Below are 11,441 nucleotides of genomic sequence, written 5' to 3'. Positions count from 1 at the left end.
TAGCGAATAATTCCCATTCCCTCTTCCTTGCTTTGGCTCTCGCGCAGCCCGTTTACAGTTCACATAAACAGGATAATCATAGTCACATTTTCTGCCCATTTACCGAGCAGATTCTGCGGGGGGAAAGCGGTCCATTCAAGGCAACTGTAAAAACAAAAGTCCAGATTGCGCTTTAATTAACTTCTAAACCACAAACAAACAAGTTCTCAGTAGAGCTGGCCCGGTCTGCCGTAAAACAAACAAGCAGGGGCGAAGGGGAGCATGAGGTTCAGCTTTGCCTTTCCCACACTAACTCAACCCCACTGCAGGTGGGTGTCCCGAAGGGGTGGGTGGACCATCAGCCCCGGGACTCAGGGGATACTCACTTAATCTTGCACACAAACTGAAGGTGGATGCATTACGGATGTAGCACAGGCATGTGTCGTGTCTCAATGTGTTGCTGAGTGTTTGCCTGAGATTCGAGCACAAAAAATAAACACAATCACACAAACTAACCCAGATTTAAAAGCTTTTTTTTTTCTTTTTCTCATCTTTCTGAATTTTAGGATGCAAAAACTTGAATGGAAACCTGCATATTGAATTCATATATCATTTATATTTGTATATTCTGACTCTTGGCATCTACTGCCTTCATGGAAGTGCCTACTTATGCGTTGAGAAATTACGATGTGCTGTGCGCTCAAGTGATTGTGGTCAGAATTAAATGCACGCTTTGGCCAAATTCATAGTTATATCTCCAGTTTTCACTTCCCAACAAAGACAGCTTTGTTTATTTCTAGTACCACTAAATAAAGCGCAAATGATGAGCATTAAATATACTGTATAATCTATTTATTTACATTTAGTAGACACGTTTATCCAATGCAACTTATAAATGAGGAACATCACAAGCAATTTATCAATTTTTTTATATCAAATGTATTATTATCATTAATTTAATATTTCTTTTTAAAATTAAACATTAAATATGCTACCACAAATAATTATGGGACTAATTTCTGTTTCATTAAATACTAGACTAAATTAGTAATATTTTTCTTTGCAAGCCATTCTAACTATTCTTCATAAGCAGTTTACAACATGTTTTACAATTACAGTTTATAATCATATCCACTGTTCTACCACCATGATACTTTAACAAACCCCCCCCCCCCCCCCCCCCAAAAAAAAGAAAAAGAAAAGAAAAAAGAAAAAGAAAACAGGGCTCAAAGAGTTTCCCACTGGTAAATATGACATTGTGGTGGAGATCTTGTAAAAGCAACCTTACAGACATGACTGGCAGCAATAATCATTTCTAACAACCTCAACACAACCCCAAGTGACCCTTGACGTGACTCTCCTCTCACACACTAAAACAAGACAAAGCAAAACCGCTGAACGTCTCCCGCTCAACTCAGTCTGACATGTGCCACTAAAAACAATGGTGTCGACAAACTGCCTTCGACCACTTTACACCTTTCCAGTACACCCTAACGCCCTTTCCTCTCTCTCTCTCTCTTTTGCTCTACTCATCCCACTGATATGATTTATGGTTTACCAGCTCAGCGAGGTTACGCAACGTCGCACATGCCTTCAGATGTGTTATTGGAGTCGGTGGAGATTTAATTAAGATCACAGCCACACAAATCCCCCTCAAATTGAGAATTTACTCGAGACAATGGTCGTCACATCCTCGCACGGGAGAGGTCTCATTCTGCACAACGCCAAACGACAACAACGCTAATCCGTGTTTCCATGACATCACATGAAGGTTTCGGTAAATTGGGATTTGTGTTTTCATCGGCCACGTTGTGATGTTCCTCGTCAGGGTTGATTAATATTGAGTGGAAGATACTGTTGGCATGTTGCAAGAGCTAATATGCACAAAGACACTAACCGAGTTTATCTTTGTTGTAATTTGTGAAATAAAATCAAAACTTTTACAAAAATTGTGCCAATAATTGAGAGTACCGAATGTAATCTCTCAATGTGTGTAAATCTCTAAATCTCTGTTCTGCCCTAAAATTAGTTTAGAAAGTAAAAAGTTGCAGATGTGTGAGTCGAGGAAGAAGCCGCAACCTTTTTTTTTTCTTTTTTTTTGCTGTATATCATAAAATTGTCTTTCAGAGCAATTCGTCACAATGCTGCTCTTTCCTGAGAGAATGCTCACCTGGTGTGCTTTCTGGAAACCGAGTAGGAGAAAAGGAAGAACAAATGCATCTTTAGAAAAAAATAAAAATAATAACGTTTTTTCCTCTGTGGGAGAATGAAGGAAAAAAGACAACAGAAAAGAACAGCTGGCAATGCCGTGTGTCATCACCAAAGTATTCTCGATTCTAACCACATAATGTAGAGCAAGATGTCTGTGAAAGAGGTCAGCCACATGAACGACTGACCAGATAACCCCCCCACCCAACTCCTTTTTCCCTTTCTTATGGGAAAATATCTATTTAACACACAGTTTGCTTGTTCTCCAGTCTCATGTAAACACACACGTGAATATTCTCTCACACACCAACATGGTCGTGGCCGCTAATACGTGTCGAGCGGTAGGAATGACAGGTGTTGGCAGGCTCACGGCCTGTCAGGGCACAACATAAATGCGGTTCGGCCCCAGCCAGAGCGGACCCTAATGCACTACTAATGAACAATAAATCAAGTCTGATTACAAACTGTCAGCCCAATCAGCTCTCACGATTTCTAAATGAAGGGGCCCGGTGGTCACAGCTGTGTGGCGTTACCCTCCGCGGGGCTCCCTGTTTAGCCTTTGCTTTCCACACGTCCAGTCGTTCCCTCTCTCGATCCTCTCCTGCCATCCTCGAACTGAAGCGCCCCCCCCCCCCCCGACCTTGAGTCCCAAACTTCACAATCATTACATTCTGAACAATGATGACAACCACAAACTTTTGTCCTAACTATTGCATCTCAGCATTCAAATCATTTGCTTTGATAACATTTAAATGCATCACTAAAATATAAAACTATTATTTTAAAACTTATATATCTTTAAAACAAACAATCAAAGAAAATAACTGCATTCAAAACTAGTAAAGGAGAGAGTCAAAACTTTGCCTTAGTTTCAGTGATCAAACCACTGGCATGTGCACACACACACACACACACACACACACACACACACACACACACACACACACACACACACACACACACACACACACACACACACACACACACACACACACGAGGGCCCATGATACAAGTGTCAAATCGTGAAGGGGAGCAACCCCCCACCCACTCTCCCCCCCACCCCACCCCACACATACACACACACACACACACACACACACACACACACACACACACACACACACAAGCAAGCACTTCACATAAGAATGCAACACATAACTAAACAATCTAACTTAAAATATAATTAAATCCAACACTGAAAAGCATGTGCAATCTAAAAACCTTTTTACAACTGAAAAAAGATGCACAAGTTTCTTCATAACTATAAAAGTCTTAAACATATGTACAGCACAGAATGACATTTAACAAAAGCCTCATAAAAATCCTGCGCTTGTAAGCTGCAAGTGAAAGGAGAAGCTTCAAACATCAACTTGTAATCGCATCACAGTGTTTACACACTGTCTCCTAACCAACCAGCATGATAGAAACTAATACAAACAGCATGCAGAGAAATCAGCCTCTTTTCCTTTTCCCCTGGACGCAATGCATTGTAAAACTTTTCTACGGCAACAGAAACAGCTCTTTCACTGAAAAATTACAGAATCAATCATATTGACAAACCTGACAAACTCCATTTGGCTGGCAGGGTAAACAGAGTGAAGCTGGGCCGTTTGGAGGATCGCGGAAGATGAGAAGACACGAGTCGCGGAGCGGAGAGCGAGAGAGAGAGAGCGAGAGAGAGAGAGGGAGCGAGCGAGAGAGAGAGAGAGGCGTTTACAGTGAGCGTGTGCGTGTGCTGCCGCGTCTCGAGCCTTTTTCCCGGGGATATGGACAGATTGCACGCGCAAGGTTGCTCCCTAGCTGACAAGATACAAAACTATCCAATCAACCACGCCCTTTCTCCACCAATCACAAGCAGCCCTCTAAACATAATCAATTCAAATGGGGACACAAGCAGCGGCAGGGGCCGCCGCAGGCCGTGTGTGTGTGTGTGTGTGTGTGTGTGTGTGTTTGGAGGAGGAGGGGGCAGGTGAAGCAATGCCTTTGTGTGGGACCCTATTAAAATAAAAGAGAGAGAGAGAGAGAGAGAGAGAGAGAGAGAGAGAGAGAGAGAGAGAGAGAGAGAGAGAGAGAGAGAGAGAACAAAAAGAACCAAAACAAAACAAAAATAAAAAAGCTTCACAGTTGATGGCTATTAACCCTTTGACCCTAGTAAAGGTTTTGTCCGTGCTGGTGAAACAATGGAAGAGTAAAGAAAAGAGACCCTTTAATTAAACAACAGATAAGCAAACACTATCTGACAGAGAGAAAGAAACCGAGAGCATCTGCAAGTTGTTGTTGTTCTTATAAAGTGGAATTGTTTATAGTAACAGCTCTTCATTTGAATAAGAAAAAAAGGGAGGATTTTGCGTTTTCTTTCATATTATAAATATATAAATGACAGCTATTTAAATGTAAAATAGTTTTTTTTTTACATAATTTTTATATCAAATTTTAGGATAAATCTAAACATTTTCAGATACTTTAAAGTGTACATTGTAATCTATTTTAGAGTCAAACTTTAAATATTGAAAAGGCTGCAGTTTCAATTCACAGACTGACTGTGTGTGGGTTAAATTCACAGTCCAACTCCTTCCAAATCCACTAATTTCCACAGCATAAAACAACACACACCGCAGCTCCACTTCTGCTGCGAACGGTTAGAACATAAGTGCTCAGAGCTAGCAAGTGATTAAAACATCACCACCTTCTCACTTTTTTTTTTTTTTTTTTTTATTAAAAAAGAGGGAGAAAACACAGAAAAGTTGCTTCGCCCTCTACTGGTAAATTTTATATTACACACTCAAAACCCAAGGCTAAACTTCCCTCTTTTTTAATAATAATAAAAAAGTGAGAAGGTGGTGATGTTTTAATCACTTGCTAGCTCTGAGCACTTATGTTCTAACCGTTCGCAGCCGCGGTGTGTGTTATTTTATACTTACTGCCTTAGTCAATCGTTTTTTTTAAATCAGAATATAAGCATTATTTTTAACTCCTGCATGTAATAATAATAATAATAAAAAAAAAAAACATATTTAGGCAAGATAATAGTACTTTTTATATTTTGCATTATGTTTATGAAAGATTATAATAATTTGAAAATCAAAATGAAACAGTAAAGACATAACAATTGCAATATAAAAATAAGCTAAAAAATAAATAAAAATAAACACCATATGATTATTAAATGAATACCTTTATAAAAGTAATACCCTTAGAAGAAAATATTGCGGTAGTATCAAATAATAATACATCATGCTATGGTACTGTACATAAACAACAACAAATAATGATCATATTCACATACTGGAATTTATGTTGAATGGGTCCAAAAAAACATTTTAGTGTCAGTTTGTGGGACTGTAAACAGTTTCTGTAGTCCACAAGACACATACATGATACAATGAAATACTTCATTGTTTCTCTGACAAACACTCTCAGGGCACATAGACGCACTTATGAAAAAAAACACATGCTCAAGCAAGGGCAAAAAGGCAAGCAGCCGTGCAAGTACGCACACAAAACGCATGCAGCCGCTCATATGAACACACACACACACACACACACACACACGGTCGTACCCCCTCTCCCATGCCGTTTCCCCTGGGCAGAATGTCGGCATATTCTCAATAAAACACCTTCTTAGCAGTAATAGGCCACTGTTCTCATTTCACTGCTCCCAAAGGGCTCATGATAAATTTAGCAGACATACAGTTCAAGCCTCCTCCTCTTGTCTCTCGCTCGCTCTCTCTCCATCTATCTGTGCTGTGTTCAGGCCTGTACGCCATAATTACCCATACTCTTTCTATCCAAGCCGTCTAATAGATCTTGCTGTTTATTCACTCCATCACTTTGTGAGTCACAGAACCAACACTATTCATTTATGTCTTGTTACAGATAATTGGAAAGCACAGGTTGACTCCTTTGCAAGACTGACACACAAACAATAACGCGCTACATCTCAGATCAGCTCTACGGTTCCCCGTATGACTGTCAGGGTGACAATGGGCCGGGGGGGGGGACTGATCCCAGATAAGTGTTTGCTGGTAACCTGCTTGAGTTTAGCATTTGAACCGCACAGTCATTCGAATCCTCTCGTGAAGAGTCATCACAAAACCACTACAGATGTGACGGGTTCTAGTACTACTACTATGACGAGATCTCTTTGTTTAAAGACCGTTCTTAGACCTTTGTGCGGGTCTAAATAAACTCATTAGTAACGCTGTCCTGTGACTAAACGTAATCTGTTGTTTACAGGTTATAGCATGAACAGGTGTGATGTTAACAGAAAACAGCTGGTGCTGTAGGCAACCACCTTCGTTTTGAAGGACCAACACACACACACACACACACACACACACACACGCACACGCATCTTGAATGTCACTTCTATTAATGAATGAGCAGAGACCAAACAGTCATCTCTGACCTCTGACTATCATGACGGCAGCAGTTTCAGTACAGTATGTGTGCGGTGTTGATATTTGGCACAGGTAATGAGGAACAGACAATCACTACAGAAGCCACAAACTCTGAAATGATTATATGTGCATTTAGCAATTTGCACTATGACAAAAGCTGCTTAATATCGAGCAGATCCTGTTTTGCTAATCCTGTACTGATACGTTAGCGAAAAGTGTTCCACCACGGTCTGTGCTTCGCTGCGGCTTTGACTTCAGTCAAAACACGAGCTTTTGTTGGTGATGTTTGACATAAATGAAGTGGGTGGGGGAATGTTGTTTTCTTTATGTTCTATTGTGATTGATTCAGAGCGTGTCCTTTTTTTGAGTCAGACACTATTTTTTGGAGGCGTCATCAAAATATTTCGATCAGAGGAAAGAGAAACAAAATCTTAAGAACAAACTACCATATTTGAACAGTGTAAAAAAATAGAAAAAAATAAAAATAAAATAAAAATCACACTACCTGCTGTAAAAAAATATATTTTCATTTAATTTATGTAGTTTTTTGCATTACTTTTTTTTTTTTTTTTTTCAGTACGCACACCTATGCATACTTACAGTCTATTTACCTCAGACAGTACTGGTTAATTTAAGGTTACTACATGGGCTAAGGTGAGGTTTGGGTTAGGGCTAGTTTTTACCCAGTAATTGTAATAACTATAACATAGTATGTACATGGGGAACTGGACTGTGAAATAAAGTGCTACTGAAATGTGTATATTAATACCGGTTGGACAATTAAACTAGTATTGGAGGTTTCATGCCTATATATGCGTGGCCTGGTGGCGAATCTTCACTGATTTTACATTCCATCAGTAAGAGCAGAGTGTGAAGGTTGAATTAGCAGAGCAGTAGCAGCTGTCCATAAAATATTGCAATCCACACAACATAATGGGAGACATATCAGAGTTCAAAAGAGGAAAAACTGTTGGTGCGCAGCGAGACGCTGGCTCATCTGTGACCAGGGCGGCGAGTCTTTGTGGTGCATCGAGAGCGATAATGTCCAGGGTAACATCAGCGTACCAACACGTACTGTAGGACGAACCACATCCAACAGGACTAACTGTAGACGCAAGAGGAAGCTGTCTGAAAGGGATGTCCAGGTACTAACCTGGATTGTATATACATTTAAAACAACAACAAAAAAACAAAGAAACTGCTCATTGGGAGCGCCACAAAGTCAATATTCAGGGTCAGGCTGCTATTGCCAAACATTTGGTCACTCTTGCCAATGCCAAATGTTGGTCAATGGTCCCAACAGTGCAAATCTTGGACTGTGGAAAATGTGAAACGTATTGTTCTCTGATGAGTTCACCTTCACTGTCTTTCCCACATCCCTGGGAGTTACGGTGTGGAGAAGCCCCAAAGAGGCTTAACACCCGACTGTTGCGGTCCAGAGTGAAGCATGGCGGTGGATCAGTGATGGTTTGGTCTGTAATATCAAGGCTTTCCCTGCTGTGCTTGATGGGCGCGTCACGACCCAACCCTTCCGGAGGACTAATGGTTCAAGCATTGTACCCTGAAGGGGGTGCCATGTACCAGCATGATAATGCATCAATACACACAGCAAGACTTGTGACAGAATGGTTTGATAAACATGAAAGTGAAGTTGAACATCTCCCATGGCCTGCACAGTCACCAGATCTGAATATTTTTGAGCCACTTTGGGGTATTTTGGAGGAGTAAGCCAGAAAACATAGTGACCTGGCCACTGTTCTAGAAGAGGAATGGCTCAAAATCCCTCTGGCGTGGGGTGAAACACATGTATCTGTCATTCCCAAGATTAATTGATGATGTTTGGCTGCAAAAGGAGGCCCTATTTACTATATATATATATATATATATATATATACACATATATAAAAACAAAATATGTTAAAATGTAATTTATTCCTGTGATCATTCTAATATGCTGATTTGGTGCTCCAAAAACATTTCGTATTATCATCATCAATGTTCAAAACAGTCGGGCTGCTTAATAACTTTGTGGAAATCGTAATACACATTTTTTTCAGGATTCTTTAATGAATAGAAAGTTCAAAAGAACAGCATTTCTTTGAAATAGATTTTTTTTGTAACTGCTGAATAAAAGTGTTAACACTATTTTAAGGTGACGTAGTTACACGTTACTACATGTACTTACTATAGTAATAACAGTAAATTATGCATCATTTCAAGTAACTAAGCCTAAACCAAACCCTAATCCTAACTGTAACTCTATAGTAAGTACATGTAGTTAATTAATGTTACTCAGTACTTATTTGAGTAAGTACAATGTTACTACATCACCTTAAAATAAAGTGTAACCAAAAAACTACAATCATTTTAACGGTAGTTAACTAATTAAATATTGGAAAAATTTAGATAATTTAAATAAATACTAATTACAAATAATGTATTAAAATAAATGTAGTAATATTTTAATCTTAAATTATATATCACAAATAAAATTAAATATTAAGTTAAGGAATCTGTTTTCATATATTTATTATACATTCTGGCATCCTCTGAGATCAAAGAAAAAATGTACTGCCATGCGCAAGGAGTGTCAGCCAAATGCAAGCGAACATCTAGTGAACATCTTTGCTTTACTAAACTCAGTCGACCTTTCCAAACAAAGCAGCACAAGGCCACAGCAAGGTATTTTAACATCTGTAATAAATATAAACCAACACCATATGGGTTTTGTCTACTCTCAATGACAATATTAATACTGTAGAAAAAAATACGAAAAAGAGAGCGAGCGAGAAAGAGCTAAACTACTAAAAGCAGTTAAACATGCACGCTCTGATCACAATAGCCCATATTCCTCTGTCCCAAGCCTCTCATGCTAACCACTGACAACCGTCAGTTCTCCAGTGAACCCACAGGCCGTCAGATGTGGCTTCACACAAGAGACTTTACCAAGCTTCTCATATTGCTGTTAGTGTTTTGGAGTCTCAAATACGACCTAATCACATCTATCCATAAACTCCCCGCAGGACGAATGAATCAGTCATAGCAACAAGGACCACACATCTGCATACCGTGGCGGAAAACGTACAAAAAGATGGAAAGATTTGAGGGATGAGGGGAGAAGGGGAGGAGACAAGAGGAAGGGGCTGGTGGGCTGCTCGGGGGGAGGAAAGAAACATGACTGAAGTGAAAAGGTCTCTCAAATGGCACTGTTGCTTTAAGGGTTGGCGCTCGGAGTTGATGCGACAGCAATCTGATGGTTGGACGTTACTCACTGGCTGAGCCAGACGGTCTGGAAAAAAACGTGATGACCTCATCGTGACAGCATCATCCAAACCTGTTTCTCATCTACACATTACACATAATGCATTCTTACAATATGACTAGAAAAAACAAACGGCTGAAGAGAACAGGAATGATACGTGGCTACAGCCACAGATGGAGGAATGAGAAATACGCAGACGGTTCCTTCTGAGATCCTTCAGAGCGAAAAAAAAGCGGCAAAACGATTATGACTTTAAAGTAATAGTTCGCCCTAAAAAGACGAGTCTGTCATCATTTACTAATCCTCATGCTGCCAAAACCATTTGACTTTCTTTTTTTCTGTGAGACACAAAAAGTTACTTTTTGGAGAATATCTAAGCTGTTCTGTGCTGTTGTCTTTATTGGGTATTGAAGATGATTTTAGTATTCAACGTGTTGTACAGACAGATGGGTTGAGTAGTGTGAAAGGAACTCACTTATTATAAAGACAACAAAGGAAATGATTTTTGGACTTCCAGCAAATATATATCTAACACCAGTGGCTGTACATAACATTCATACTGAAACAGTGTCATCTTATAAATACTTGAGTGTCTATGTGGATGCTGCTTTATTATGATTCATTTGATTGATAAAAAGTGATAGTAAGGGCATTTATAATGTAAGAAATTATTTCTGTTTCAAATTAGAGCTGTACTTAATCTGAACTTAATTCAACGAAGAATCCTGAAAAAAGTAGCAAGGTTTTCACAAAAATATTAAGCTGCACAACCATTTTCTATGAAAGCTTGTATCTAAAACAGGTAATTGCGACTTTTTATCTCGGAATTCTGACTTTTTTTCCTCAAAGTCAGAATTGCGAGATCAAAAGTCGCAATTATCTTTTAAATTGTTTTATGACGTGGCAGAAACAAGCTTCCATAATTTTCAACACTGATAATCCGAGATTTTTCTTGAGGACCAAATCAGCATATTAGAATGGTTTCAGATCATGTGACCGATGCTGAAAATGTTGCTTTGCCATCACAGGAATAAATTACATTTTAAAATACATAAAAATAGAAGACAATTATTTAAAATTCTATTAATATTTCACGATATTACCGTTTTCCCCTCCGTTTTTTTAACTATATTTTTGATTAAAAAATGTCATGCAGAGCATAAGAGACTTTTATTTTATTTTATTCTTACCGATCCCAAACATATAAACTCCCATCCACACTGACATTATCAGAGTTGTTGGATTGTAAACAGCCTCATTGTCATGTCCAGATCAGCGCAGGGGTTGACAGACTTCACAGCCCGCGTCTGGCTTCTCGTGGCTGAGCTGGGCTCTATATGCTGTGCTGGGTTTGTCTGTAAGAGAAGCTGGAAGCTCTGGCCGAGCTCCAGCGAGCCCCAGCACACCACATCGCTAATGAGTTACAGATTGTTACACTGTGGTATACATGTGTCAGGACAATGCCATGGGTCTCCACCAAAAAAAAAAAAAAAAAAATGGTAGTTCAAAAAAAGACTGGAGGGAAAAAAAACTGCAGAGAAGAAAGAGGGTATTAGTGAAGGAGAGCCAAGGCCTGACTTCTGCACTGTGTC

The 11,441-nt window shown here is 39.3% G+C and overlaps 1 protein-coding gene and 1 long non-coding RNA gene across 11 annotated transcripts in view; both read right to left on the bottom strand.

Moving 5' to 3' along the window:
• Positions 1–11,441, bottom strand: part of foxp1b (forkhead box P1b) — a 195,197-nt gene that overhangs the window by 47,296 nt on the left and 136,460 nt on the right. Inside the window, exon 1 of one of the 10 annotated variants that reach the window (XM_082137333.1) lies at positions 3,748–4,144. The exons of the other annotated variants lie outside the window; for them this stretch is intronic. The gene's annotated coding sequence lies outside the window, so the exon portion shown is untranslated. Of the gene's footprint in view, positions 1–3,747; positions 4,145–11,441 lie in introns of those variants that run through there. 10 annotated transcript variants of the gene reach the window in all.
• Positions 532–3,740, bottom strand: LOC309474742. Its single transcript, XR_014197411.1, has 2 exons — positions 3,284–3,740; positions 532–3,234 (listed from the first exon to the last, which is right to left on the bottom strand). It is a non-coding gene; the product is annotated as an uncharacterized lncRNA (long non-coding RNA).

This window comes from Leuciscus leuciscus (assembly GCF_965113295.1).
Source record: "Leuciscus leuciscus genome assembly, chromosome: 14".
Lineage (NCBI taxonomy): Eukaryota > Metazoa > Chordata > Actinopteri > Cypriniformes > Leuciscidae > Leuciscus > Leuciscus leuciscus.
The sequence above is the reverse complement of the archived record's forward strand: the minus strand, read 5'-3'. Positions and strand labels throughout refer to the sequence as shown.